We start from the raw sequence: 15740 nt of genomic DNA on the forward strand, positions 1-15740 counted from the left end.
ATTCCATAACATGGACAGTGTCTGGTTGTGCACATGTCCCGCATGCATGTTCTGTGGCATGTGGAAGTGTACTTTGGGTCTCTGGTGCATTTTGTGTGGACAGATTGTTATCATCTGGTGTGGCATTCCTGACTTCATGTGGTGAGACCTGGTTATGGAGCTGAGCTCATGCCTGCACCTACATTGACAGTATGATACAGGTATTCAGTGGAGTTAGTGGCATCTATCCATACAGGGCATGTGTATAAGGCATGGTATTTCCTTTGTGGGTTACATTTGCAGACTGTACAGTTGTTGTAGGCATCCAGTGGGGAGCATAGCAAAGGACCACTGTAAGCAATTATTTGCCTATTGTAGGGATGGAACAGGGTGCCATGTCCTTTTACTTGCTAGATAACACACGCTCATTCAGGAGATGTTACACATCACAATACATTCTGATGTCAGTAGCAGTGTTGTGGTCAACAGGTATGTAGTCCACTGCAATCACACCGTGGTTACTATCTGTGGGCAATATGCAGAGAACTACCAATATAGTGGTTGTTGCCTAGCCAAGTGTGTTTGTGTATGAGACATGGGTAGAGAGTGTTCTCTGGGTAATACAAGGGTTGACTATATTGTTCACCGATCCATAATGTCACATGTAGGGCTATGGGTTGTCTACACCAGCCTCTCTACTGTTTGGCATCTGTTGTCCTTATAAGGTGGACATTGTGACATATAGTAGGTCCTTAATATAATAATTTAGCAAAACCCACCACACAATGCATCCTGTCATTATGCAATCACAGCAACCTCTACACAGGATACTTACACACACACACACACACACACACACACACACACTTGCCAGTACTGAGATTCAAACCCCTACCTAGCTATGTATTGCTACTACAGTGTACAGCATTTATCGCATGTGTCACGGATCTTATTCGATGGATGTTGTCCTAAGGTACTTCTAAGGTGAGGAACATCACCAGCCCTTGTAAGTACTGGCACTGGGTGATGTAGTGGGTGAGAGATCCCAAAAATATCACACATTTACATTTGCCAGGAGTAAGGTTCAAACCTCTATCTAACAACCTTTATGGACCATTATGGTTACACATTTACCACATGCACCACTGACCTAACATGGTATAGGCTTTGCAACAGATACTTGTAAGGTGGATGATATCTGCAGGACTGCTAAAGTCACAGTTGCCGTGTCTGGGATTAGAACTCCTACCTAACTAGTACATCACACTATAGAATTACACAGTTATGGCACACGCCACAGAGCTTACAGGACTGAATCATGTTCAAGGAGGTATTTCAAGGTGACTGACATCAGCAGGCATGCGAAAGCAGGGCAATGGGGAGTGCAGTGTGCATGAATGGGCCATAAACTATTCATCTGGAAACACACACAACACTCTCACACACAACTTTACATTTGACAGTACTGTGTATATGACTGCTAGATAAATAATGACTTGTACTGTCATGTTACACAGTTATCACAAGCACCACAGACACTATAGTGCTAAGGGCTACCAGAAGCAAATGTCTACAGTGATAGACATCGGCACATCATGTGATATTAGCCAACTGGATGTGTGGTGGGTGGGATATGGCTCATGATGGGAAGATGTTTGTCACTGTCTGTCTCTTTCTTCATCACATCTCTGTTTGTGTATGTTTGGCCTATTATAGAGTTTTGTCCTTGGATATATGTGTGTATTCCTATCCGATGTGTGTGCAAAGCATGACTGGTGTGCAATGTGGTTTGCATGCACAGACATCTGCGACTGACAGATATGTATAGTACACTGTTGTTGCCAGACATGGGCTTCATTTCTGTTAAGTGTGGGAGCATGCCCAGTATGACCTTCTGTATTGAATGTGTGAATCCATTCCAGGTAGGTTGTACTCCAGTGCAGGCATTTGTGTTCTACACCTACAGCTAGCAACCTGTTTTTTGCAGGATATCTGTAGATAGGTTGACAATATGGAGTCACAATGGGCAAAGGATAGTGGGATTCTGTAAATAATTGTGTCCGTGCTGCTTCTGCTACATGGTTTTGGTGTTAGCAGAGATATTCAGACTTATGTACTGTTTTACACTGTGATGTATTATGTCATCAACTATTGACAGATATATGTATGTGCTCACAGTAATTTCCTGGAGAATGTAAGATGAATGAAGCTATGTCCAGTATCGTGGTCTGCAGCCTACATATTCTTGCACAATCATGCCATTCTGGAGGGGGAGCTGCAGACACTTGCTGATGTCTGTGTAAATGGTCCAGCACCTTGGTACTGTGGTGGCTGAGGATCCCATGCTTGTACATCTATTGACGTGAAAGAATGGCCATATCCTGCTGTGGCCATACCTCTCAGCTGTACAGATTCACACAGGTTACCCAGAGGCAGGGCTCATATATCTGGTCATTTCCCCTTCACATTGTGGTTTACGATCAGGTTTCTAGCCACCAATTCCTGGGTATGCAGGCAAGGATAGTATGGGCACACATCAGAGTTTCAGACTTCACACACTCCATGGCGTCCATGCTTCTACCACTCCCTCTATTATTCTATCCTCTTCCTAACATTATGCAAGCGATATCTGATAAGTATCCCTATAGTTATCACTCCATCCCAGCAGTATTTAGGGGTTGGTCACAGTTCATGCAGTAGGACATGGTGGACATGCTACTGGGATCTGTCGACATGCCCTTGCATTTGTCTTCTGTGGACTCTGTTATGTGTTATGTCGTTATTTGTGACTCCATGAGATAACATACACTGACAGTACGGGTGAGACACAGGCCTTTGGCAGAGGGCTGTAGGGCATTTGATAGTGATGCAGGCCATCTGTAGCAAGACAATGCATTCTGTCACTCCTACAGTCCCAGGCTGCACACCATTGGATTCCCCTGGGGTGACAGGGTAGGTGTTGACATGTTAATGGCAATAGTTTCTGTCCTTATTAATTCATTGGTGTGGATGCTGGCAGTGTGCTGCTTACAGCTAGGGACACACCTGCATGGAACATCTCTTCAGCATGTTGCTTTCTGTGGGTATTCCCATAAAGAAGTGGGGGTCATATTGTACTCATTCCCAACAGCAGGGATGTGACCTGTGATGAACTTGTGGCTGGTGGTGTGGTGAGCTGAGTGCATGTGTGCTATGGAAACTTCTTGCAGCTGACTCACAGATATACATGGGGCATTTCCCTTATGCTAGCTTGTGCACGGACATCAGCAGTGTCACAGTACTTTATAACTGTGCCTTTTGTGGTCTGCCAGTGTTTGGCCAGACTACATCAGTATTCCATACTACACAGACAACTAATGTGCTGCTAACCTGTATGTACAATTCCAAAGGTGTGTGCAGTTGACAGTTACATTTTATGTACTCTGTCTAGGGTACTTCCACCCGTGTACTGTGTGTATGTCTGGGCCCACATTCATGCCATGTCCTTCTTTCAAATGGTGACAGATATTACATCCGAACAATTAGTATGGATTACTGCTGGATTTGGTCTTGCTGGGATGCATTGTGTTTGGCTCTGCAGTGTCATCAACAGTACTGGCCATAGGCCACCAGAACACAATCCTCCCTGCCTACATGCTGACCACTTTCACACAATATAATACACACAGCAACCTAACACACAGAGCCCTGCATATTGTACACATGCAACAATCTATCCTGCTATTTGGCCAGCTCAGATAATCTGTGCTCCACTGTTATTGTACCCACACGTACATGTTACTACATTTCTACATAGGATTGTTGGGGGGGGGGCACACCTGACAACTGTAAACATTTGCTATGACTGTACTGGTATTTCAGGTACTCTGTCGGATTTCCATTTCATTCTGTATTCTGACCTATCATGCAGACTACAGGCATATCAGTGTAGTAGAGATCTTAGGTTTTATTGAGATACATTTCAGTTTCAGACTTCTTACCCTTCAGAACTAACATCCAACCGCCTGACCTGTTGTAGTCTGTCTTTATAGGTCTGGAGGGGGCTGTTCTTCATTGCCATAAATTGGAGGCCTTAGCACAGTCTTTCTTTGTGGTCATCTACACCTGTCCTGCTGGCTGAGACTATTGACAGATATATGTATTTGCTCACAGTAATTTCCTGGAGAATGCAAGATGAATTAAGCTGTGTCGAGTCTCGTGGTCTGTAGCCTACATATTCTTGCACAATCATGCCATTCTGGAGGGGGAGCTGCAGACACTTGCTGATGTCTGTGTAAATGGTCCAGCACCTTGGTACTGTGGTGGCTGAGGATCCCATGCTTGTACGTCTATTGACGTGAAAGAATGGCCATATCCTGCTGTGGCCATACCTCTCAGCTGTATAGATTCACACAGGTTACCCAGAGGCAGGGCTCTTATATCTGGCCATTTCCCCTTCACATTGTGGTTTACAAACAGGTTTTGTAGCCACCAATTCCTGGGTATGCAGGGAAGGATAGTATGGGCACACATCAGAGTTTCAGACTTCACACACTCCATGGCGTCCATGCTTCTACCACTCCCTCTGTTACTCTATCCTCTTCCTAACATTATGCAAGCAATATCTGATAAGTATCCCTATAGTTATCACTTCATCTCAGCAGTATTTAGGGGTTGGTCCACATTTCATGCAGTAGGACATGGTGGACATGCTACTGGTATCTGTCGGCATGCCCTTGCATTTGTTTTCTGTGGACTCTGTTATGTGTTATGTAATTTTTTGGGACTCCATGAAATAACAGACACTGACAGTATGGGTGAGATACATTCCTTTGACAGAGGGCTGTAGGGCATTTGATAGTGATGCAGGCCATCTGTAGCAAGCCAGTGCATTCTGTCACCCCTGCAGTCCAGGCTTCTAGCCACTGGATTCCCCTGGGGTGACAGGGTAGGTGTGCAAGGTGTTAATGGCAATAATTTCTGTCCTTATAAATCCATTGGTGTGGATGCTGGCAGGGTGCTGCTTACAGCTAGTGACACACCTGCATGGTACACCTCTTCAGCATGCTGCTTTCTGTGGGTATTCCCATACAGAAGTGGGGGTCATATTGTACTAATTCCCAACAGCAGGGATATGACCTGTGATGAACTTGTGGCTAATGGTGGGGTGAGCTGAGTGCATGTGTGCTATGGAAGCTTCTTGCAGCTGACTCCCAGATATACATGGGGCATTCCCCTTATGCTAGCTTGTGCGGCGACATCAGCAGTGTCTCAGTACTTCATAACTTTGCCTTTTGTGGTCTGCCAGTGTTTGGCCAGACTACATCAGTATTCCATACTACACAGACAACGAATGTGCTGCTAACCTGTATGTACAATTCCAAAGGTGTGTGCAGCTGACAGTTACATTTTATGTACTCTGTCTAGGGTACTTCCACCTGTGTACTGTGTGTATGTCTGGGCCCACATTCATGCCATGTCCTTCTTTCAGATGGTGACAGATATTACATCCGAACAATTAGTATGGATTACTGCTGGATTGGATCTTGCTGGGATGCATTGTGTTTGGCACTGCAGTTGTTAGAACTTGGCCCTGTCATCAACAGTACTGGCCATAGGCCACCAGGACACAACCCTCCATGCCTACATGCTGACCACTTTCACACAATATAATACACACAGCAACCTAACACACAGAGCCCTGCATATTGTACACGTGCAACACTCTATCCTGCTATTTGGCCAGCTCAGATAATCTGTGCTCCACTATTATTATACCCACATGTACATGTTACTACATTTCTACACATGATTGGGTGGGGGAGGGGCACACCTGACAACTGTAAACATTTGCTATGACTGTACTGGTATTTCAGGTACTCTGCTGGCTTCCATTTCATTCTGTATTCTGACCTATCATGCAGACTACAGGCATATCAGTGTACTAGAGATCTTAGGTTTTATTGACCTACATTTCAGTTTCAGACTTCTTACCCTTCAGGACTAACATCCAACTGCCTGACCTGTTGTAGTCTGTCTGTGTAGGTCTGGAGGGGGGCTGTTCTCCATTGCCAACAATTGGAGGCCTTAACACAGTCTTTCTTTGTGGTCATCTACACCTGTCCTGCTGGTTGAGACTGTTGTTGGGTATGTGAGCCTCACTGACATGCATGTGTGTGTCCTATGGACACACATTTGGCCCACCATGTGTCCTACAGTGGGATTTGTCACCTTGTCTAGTACTACCTACTATGTTGACACCAGTATTTGTTATGGATTTCATGCTGCCCATATAGGTGTCTACTATCTGCTGCCATCCCATTCAGCCATCCAATTCCCTTGCATGCTTACATCCGCACCACAGATACAAGTAGCAGAACATACTACTCCATTCAGCAATTGATAGGGAGAGTGACTTACCTTGTGGCTGTGCCAGTATTGAGGATGCTGCTGGAGGGGTGACTATGTCAAATGCACATAGTACACTCCCTGTACATGGTTAAGTACAGGTAGTGTCATGTTTGGCATCCCTTTTACTGTATGTGCAAGTCAGAGAGAAGTGTCATTCCCTGGGTTCCTACCGTGCCAGTATATGTGTTATGCGTTGCCTCTTTGCCAAAGCCTGGGCATACTGGGCATGCCTCCTTCTGCCTACAGGGGCAAGCTCAGGTTGTTCCTCTTCTGAGTCACTCTGTGCCTCTGCTGGCCTTGGCAATTGTGGGGGGGTGTGTGGCCCTGCCTCATGCTGTTCCTGCTGCAGCTGTTTCCACAAGATCATATTGTGTAGCATGGCCCATGCAATGACAATTTGGGTACATGTAGCTGGAGAGTACTGCAAGGCTCCACTGGATATGTCCAGGCACCAGAACCGTGACTTGAGCATCCCAAACACATGCTCTGTTATGATTCTCGTTTGTGCATGTGCCTGATTATGGAGTTTTTGTTCGGGTGTGTGTACATTTCTGATGGGTGTCATCAGCCACGGCTCCAGTGCATAACCAGTACCCCCCCACTAGGTGGCCATATGGGATGTCCCCGTTGGCAAATCTCTGGTACAGCTGTGTCATATGCCACATGTGGGAGTTGTGACAGCTTCCAGGGCTGCTAGCACACACAATCATTATAATGCCCTGAGCATCGCACATGACCTGGCAGTTGATGGAGGGGAAGCCCTTGTGGTTTATATAGACCCTACCCCACTTACCGGGTGGTGCTTTGATGGGTATATGCATGCAGGCTATAGCATCCACTACCTCAGGGTATTCTGCTATTTGGTGGAAGAGATGCATATTGCTAGTCAATGTCTCATGGGTGTTGTGGAAATATATGTGCTCACCGGCATGTGCTGACATGGCATCCAGGAACTGGTGAAGTACCCTGGATGCTGATGCCTGTGAGATCCCCATGATATCCCCAGCTGGCCTTTGGAAGGTACCTGTGGCTAGTATTCTTAAGCCTACACATACCTTGGTATCTACTGGGATGGGTTCCCTTCTGTTGGTTCTGTGTGTGAGGCATGGCCAGCACAGCTCAACAATTTGCTGTAGGAGGTCCCTGTCCACCCTATAGTGCTCCACTATCTCCAGCTTATGTAGACCCTCATAGGTTACCCTGGGTCTGTACACTCTTTTTCTTCTCCTCACTGTGGGTTGGTCATCAGCATTCTCATCCTCACCACCCTCAGCCTCTTCCACATATTGATTTATGAGAGCAAAAGCAGCCTCTATCATTTTGTTGGTTTTGTTAGGTAAAATTTCCCCATTTGTGTACACCGGTGGTGTAGAGTTTGTGGAAAAAAACAGAGGGAAAGGTGTTTACATAGTTTATAGTTGTGTGCTAGGTTGGGCTGGGCTGCTGCCTGTGTAATTGGTTGGTTCTGATACATTTCACCTGCCAGCTATGCTAGTTCTTCTTGATTACCTTCCTACTGCTGTTTTCCCTTCCTATTGCCTTCCTGTTTAAGCCCCAAGGCATGCCACACAAACCTAGTGCTCAGATGTGAGCAGAGCTGCTATTTCCTGGTTTATTATTTATTTTTTTGTTTAAAACCCAGTGCACGGCACACACACCCATTTAGGCAATGTAAATACTGCTAGGCAGCTTCAGGCACACCCCTTTCCTTAGCTTTGCTTAGCTAAGGGCAAACACGGGCCACAGAGCTCCATCCAATAAGCTTACGGCATGCATGACACACCCCCTTATGAAGTCATCTAGCTCTTAAGATTACACCATGGTATTACTGCACCTACACAATTGGGTGCAAGCTGGCACTGAGGGGAAATTTGTGATTCAGTATCATTGCCCTCATTTGCATAGGACTGACTGCTTGGTTACAAAACTGACACTCAGCGGTCCCCCTTAGCAACCACTATTCCATGGTCTTGGTTTGTTATGCATGCCATTGCCTATTATGGCAAAATTATGATTTTGGTTTAAAAGCTTATTTCCAGCTTTTTTTATTATTTTCGGACCAATCCCATTTGTGCACTGCTGCCCTGTGCTTAAACGGCCGAAACTGGGCAAAAAAAAAGTTCATTTGTATAATTTTGCAACAAATTTTCATGCCTATGGCCATATATTTGGCATTTGGCATGCCTAACCCTTCTAATACATGTGTTTTTATGAGCTGCCATAGCTCCATTTTGTAGTTTCTGGAAATGTATTCAGCTACTGGCTGAATACATTTCTGCAGTCTACACTATTCCTGCATAGACGTCTGCCTGTTTCTTGGATCACTTATTCAACTCATTTGCATGGTTTTCACCAGTAAATGAGGTAATTAGTATACAGGGGCTGTGTCCATGCAGGAATAGTGCAGGAGCACTCATGCATGTCCTGGGAGCTCATTCCTGGATTGCACGTCAGCCATATTGCCTGCAGCAGCCCTTGCACTATTCCTGCATGCCATGCAGAGCTTGCTGAATCCTGGGGACTAGGTTGCTTGGAAAATGAAGCAACATAGAAAGTGAGAAAATATAAAGAACAAAAAACAGAGGTTATTGAAAGGTATAAAAAAGAAACATGGACATGCAAAAGAAAAGGAGATCTGATATTGCATGATATTTATACAGAGAAGCAAGACAAACTGATATATACAAAAAAATGAGCTCTAAAGATATTTGAAGAGAAAATACAAAGACTCATGGACATGCTAAATTTCACAATACAAAATATAAGATCACAAAGGTGGAATGTATAAAAGAAGTTTAGTGAGGTAGAAATTAAACAAATAGAAATTGAAGTGTTGGACCTTCTACAAATAAACACAGGCAAGATCACAAGGTATTAAAGTAAATACCCCCTAGGCGAATGGTGTCGGCTACAGCCTTAGGATACCCTTAGGATTCACACTCCTCCAGCTATGTCAGAATATGTATGGGGATATACAAAAAGCTGGTTGACCTGCAATAGACATGGGACCCCTGGGTAGAAAGGCCATAGGTGATGCAGGGAAGCAAAAAGTGCTCAAAAATACATTTTTTCACAAAGATTTAGCCCTGAGTAAAAATTAATTATTTGAAGACAGACACTACTTGCTTAACAACTGGAAAATATTATACTCATCTTTAAGAGTAGACATGCAATCCATCATAAAACCTATACAGCAATAACGTACCGTACAGCAATGTATAAATGATATACTGCAATCAATGCAGGAATTACAGCAATGTATAAATGATATACTGCAATTGGTGTAGGCAGAGTTTATAACTAGCAAGAAAAAAAATATAATCATGGCAATAAAAAAAGGTAATAAGAAAGTTATATGGAACAAGGGATCATCTGTTGTAAAATAAAGCTATAATAGAGAACTGTAAAAAAGGGTAAAATATAAGTATGGCATGGATAGATTACAAGAAAACATTCAACAACATCCCACATTCATGGATGATGGAATGCTTACAGAGGGATAAAATACAACCTACATTGATCAGTTACATTGCAGGGATTATGAAACAATGGCAAACCACTTTGCAATTAAACCATGATAAGGAGTACATTATCCCAGGGGTAAAAATTCAAAGTGGGATATTCCATGTTGAACAGTTTACTTAATAGATTGGATATGGTTGCAGCTTAACTTCCAGAAATAACCTTGTTTAAAGACATCTATGTTTTGTGGATGATTTAAAACTGTGTAGTTCATCTTACTGGGATCTGAAAGCACAACTACAAATGGATAAAACTTTCTCGGATTATAAAAGGACATTTGGTCATGATAAATGAGCAAAACCAGTATTTATAAAAGGAAACTGCAGCACCAAGAAAATATCAAGCCAGAAAAGTAATGTGATATAAAGGATCTTAAACAGGAAGGAGTGTGTACGGATTTTGGAACAGATGAAGAGTCAGCAATAAAGCATGAACAAATAAGGAAAAAGTTTATTAAGGAATTCTTAAGAAAGCTAAAGCTAATATTAAAAATTGCCTTGACATCTAGACATAAAGTTCAAGATATAAATCAATTTACTCTTCCTGTGCTAACTTACAGATTTGGTGTGAATGAATGGTCCTAAACAGCACTGAATCAGTAGTACAAGAATACAAGAAAAATGCTTCATGCTTATCATATGATATATGAAAGCAATGCATACCACGATTATATACACCCGTCAGTCTGAAGGAGGTATCAACTACATTGAAACTGACTATACTGTATGTATAGGTTTGCATTTTGGGGACTGTGTATTTATTTGCTGACCTCATCAAATCCGGACTCCGTGAAAATTCTAAAGCATGAAGAAAAAAGTCTCAAATGATATTTTGCTTAGTTTAACAGAAATATTTTAAAAATGAGTAGGAATGGAAATCAAACCAAATGTAGATGAGAATCTGAAAGCAACTGAAAGTGCCTAAAATAAATGAATATAAAGGAAAGGACTCAAAGAAAAGGAACAAAAATTGTAAAGCCCACAATTATAGCTGCAAATATAGAAAACAGCTAGAATGACCACATGTTGACCAACATTCACTGCAGGAATGGTTAAACATAGATGAGTTAAACCAAAGATAAAAGGTTAATAATAGCATCCCAATGATAGTGGGCTACATGCTGATTGGTTTACAAAGTCTATTGAAAAAACATAAACCACAAAGCATTATTGACAAAAATGAAATGCAGATTACATTGGATCACGCAATACCAACAACTGAAAATAGATGAAAGAAAAACAGATGTTGTCATCCAAAAAATAAAGGCTAAAAGTAACATTAATCATTGAGATTGCTACACCCAGCAATTATATCAGGATTTATAAGTAGAAATTAGAACAATGCAGAAAAAGATACTAGATGGTTCCAACAGTACTAGGAACGACAAGTATAATAAAAATGAATTTACAATTGTACTTAAATATGCTACCAATACATGTAATCCCTCACAAACTGCAGAAGGAGGTAATTCTGGTTACAGTTTAGGAGCATAGAAAAGTAATCTTAGCTAACATCAAAAGTGAAACAGTAATAATTTCATGAACTCTAAATCATTCTCTGACTTAGGAATGGTGTCCATTCTCTCCATAGTATTTGAAACCCAAACCATTTAGAAAAATTAAAAACAAAAGTGAAAGAAAGTCATATGGGACAAATGATCACATGCTGTTAAGAAAAACAGAGAGCTATAAAAGGGGAAAGAATCTAAGTATGGCATGGATAGATTACAAAAAAACATTAAACAGCATCCCTCATTCATGGATTATGGAATGATTACAGGTATGTAAGATACAACCTACATTGATCAATTAGACTGCAGTGACTATGACAATAGTAGCAAGCTACTTTTCAGCTGAGCCATGATAAAGGGCAAATTATTATTCTAAGGAGAAACATTCAAAGGGAGATTTCCAAGATGATTCTTTCTCACCACTGCTGTTTTGTCTTGCCCTTAATACATTAAGATAGGCTATCATCTCATCCATCCATCCATGACTCCTTTTCCCATTTTTACACATGAGGTCAGGGTGCCACTTTAATAGTGACAATCATCTAGAGCTAAAGTTCACACTGGTGGGTGGCTAGGCTATAATTACATTTACATTTCCCTAAATCAACCTTATTCAAACACATTTTATCTAGCAATCTGAATTATTTAAAAAATGTATAGCTCATTAGATAAGGATCTGAAAGCAATATTACAAGTAGTTAAACTATCCCAGATGATATAAAATGATACTTGGTCTTGATAAATGTGAAAAAGCAATATTTATAACAGGAAAGCTGTAGCACCAACAAAATATCAACACGGGACAGAGATGAGATAAAAATAAACTTGAACTAGGAGAGAGTTTAAATAATTGCACATGAGGAGCTGGCAGTAAAGCATGAACAAAAATGAGAACAATGTTTAGTAAGATATAAAAAATAGGGAAGAATCTAATGTACAGCATGGATAAATTATAAAAAAAATCATTCAACGGTATCCTATCACCTGCATAGATGCATCTTCCCCCTCTAAAGTAAATACAGTGCCAATTTTAAGAATAAATCTCTGTTGTGGAACCAAAAATATAAACAGGTTCTATAATAAAAGATAAAAACTTATTGCACACAAAAATAAATTTAAGTCTCAAGATGACAAAAACACTGTTGCTAAACTTAACAGGGAACTCCTGACCTTGATTTAATCAACCAAAACCAGATATGAAGTGAAAATAGCCACCCAGGCAAATGATAAACACTTCTTTAACTGTGTCAGAAAGAATGTACAGCACTGCACAGAGCTTACAGTAAAAAACAAATCACATACTTAGACCCAGAGGACATAGTCAAGCTAATAGCAGGCTAATTTAGTCCAATTTCACCCCCTCCCTGTCCCTTACTATATCCCTAAACCACATAACCACACCATTACCCCCTCAAATCTCACAAGAACAAGTCCTCAAAGCACTATCTAAGGCCAAAAACACTATTTCTATGGGGTTAGATAACATACCAGGCTGCATACTGATACACAAAGGATATTCAGCATCAACTTTCAAACAGTGCTAGGAAGAGTTCTTAAAAGGCACAGACTCTGGCAAGACCACAGAGAGATGCTGCAACATATTACCTAGAAGATGGTTTAATACGTGACTTAATAAAATGCAAAAATGACTGTTAAAATCATGAATCACAATCAAAGGTAAAAAGGATAAGTGCTTTTGTCTCAAATAATTTCATAACTTTTTCAGATAACTAATTCTTCTGTTTGTAAAGTTTGAATAGCCCACAATAAACATCATATGACCAGTAGTCAGAAGGTAAGCTCTTAAAGTGACAATACCAGCCAATAGTCAAACAATGCCAGTATTATAAAAACACTTCTTAAATGCAACATGAAGGTTGTTCTCTAAATCCAGTCCTTTTCTTAATAACAATTTTAGTTTTTAAGATACAGTAAATGGAAATATTCTCATTAAGTCCTGGCCAGCTGTCAGGTTTGAAAATAAATTGCCAATAGAGTTCTCGACTTTCAAGATGAAGGTGCCATGGTCCGCTATTTGTATTACGAGGCACCTGTTCCACAATAACAAATTAAAAAAAATGTTCTGGAAATTCCATAAGGTACTTAGCCAAGGCATTGGTAGATTTAATTTCTCCAGATGTCATAAAGGTGTTCATATATTGTCTCCCTTATCATCTGTTCAGTTTTACCAACATAGAAGCAACTGCAGCCCTGACAGATTGCAGCATAAACAACCCCTTTACTACAGCAGTCAAATTTGCCTTTAAAGTGTGGAAAGATCTAGCCCTGATAAGAAATCCCTGCCTTGTGTGGATCCATTTATAAAAAGATCAGTGACCGCATTTATTTATATGTCTGATTATAGTTCTTCCTTGGTAGACATTCGGGACAGCCTCCAAAATATTTTTCAGACTTTTTTCTTTTCTATATACTATGTGTAGCTTTTCAGCAAATTTGTTGATGAAGTTCATTCCCTTCTCTCAAAATAAACCAGTTCTTGTTCAAGATCTATTTAATAACCTTGTTGTCAAGATTAAAGTTAGCAATAAATGAGCAGGAATAGGGATTCATAACTATAGGCTCATTCCTTTCTGGAAGTCCAACACCCAAAGTGGTAGCTGAAAGTTTTATTTGTTATAACATAAAATTAGCGCTTTCGTCTTGATAGACAAGACTTCATCAGATGAACACAATTCACATTACTTGGTCCTTTTATATCTTATGCAGTTGGAACCAATCAAAATCATATAAAATATATACTGTAATCTTGTGATTTCAGTATATATTTTATATGATTTTGATATAAAATATAAAATATAAAAATGATTGTGTGTCTTTATGGAAGATTTTTTAGTGACAGTATGTCTTTAAAACACTGATTGGTTCCAACTGCATAAGATATAAAAGGACCAAGTAATGTGAATTGTGTTCATCTGATGAAGTCTTGTCTTTCAAGACGAAAGCGCTCATTTTATGTTATAACAAATAAAGCTTTCGGCTACCACTTTGGGTGTTGGACTTCTAGTTTATCTGTTTGAAGTCTATTCAATTAGTATTCATATATTTTTGGTTATTCATTCCTTTCTGGAACCAGGTTATTCTCGAAATGGGTCAAAACCAAGACAGGGACATAAAAATACCTTTTCCTTTTTGCAATTATTTCCTTTGTTTGTCTTTTCCTGGTTAGAGGTCACCACAGCAGAACTCTTGTTTGCTAATGATTGGCAGTTGATTTTTATGGGGCTGAGTTGCCAGCTCGATGCCCAACCTTCAGCAAAGGCACTCCCATTCACGCATGTCTTTCGGAGGCCACTTGACCACAGGTAGGTCATGCAGACTCCACACAGAAGGCACTCCAGTCGAGAATCAAACAGGAGAACTTCTTGCTGTGAGGCAACAATGCTGCAACTGTACCACCGTGGCTTCTAATTATTTCCTCTTTAATATTTGTAATTAAATGGGTAGGGTAATCCCTTCTTAAAAAACATGGTTTCCAGCACTTAACATAGAAAGTCACTTAATTTTCATCCCCTCAAAAAATGCTAATATTGCTCATACTTTAATTGACTTGAAATATTTTATCAAAAACTGAACTTTAAATTGATTTTTAATTAATAAATTAATGTTCCTGGTTGCTAAGAGATTATTTAAACAGCTGATTGACAGAATTTTTTTTTTTTTAAACAGCTGACTGTTATATTTTGAAATTAGACAGATGAGACTGCAGTTTGTCAAGTACTGAGTAGTTTGGCAAGTGCTGGGCAGTCAGTGGACACCAAGAAAAAAACTGTAAGCTTGCCTTGACCTTGCTATTATATAGATCAGGGACAGTATTCTTTAGTTAGATCAGGAAAGCTTAGTTATTAAGATAGTTTTTTCTAAAATAATGGACTCCTGCCCTGCAGTTAGATTTTACATTTCTGTGATTGAATTCTGGTGTTTATTGAGAGCTATTGATTTACAATCTTGTAATCATTTTACTTATTATTAAATGTTTTTCTTTACTTCATATTGTGGAAACCGGTGTTTTTCTTTAGAGATTAGAGAGTGCTTCTACCTGCTTGATACTCGCCATTTCACCTCGAAGGCCTGGATGTTCTGGTCATAGCTATCATTTATTTTGATAATTAATTTTCATAATTGGACACTTCTTTAGAAGGGCATGCAGACTCTCTGATTGGTGGCAGCATTACTGTATTCTTTTGGGAAAGAGACACAGCTGGAAATATGTCAGGCTTTCCCAAAAGTTTTTTGATGTGTGAGATTTAAATTTACTTTGAGTGTGAGTGTATCAGAGGTCTTAGACTGGGACACTTCGCTGTGAAGTGTGTAATAAGAA

This window comes from Protopterus annectens, chromosome 11.part0 (assembly GCF_019279795.1).
Source record: "Protopterus annectens isolate FY-2018-M chromosome 11.part0, PAN1.0, whole genome shotgun sequence".
Taxonomy (NCBI): Eukaryota; Metazoa; Chordata; order Ceratodontiformes; family Protopteridae; genus Protopterus; species Protopterus annectens.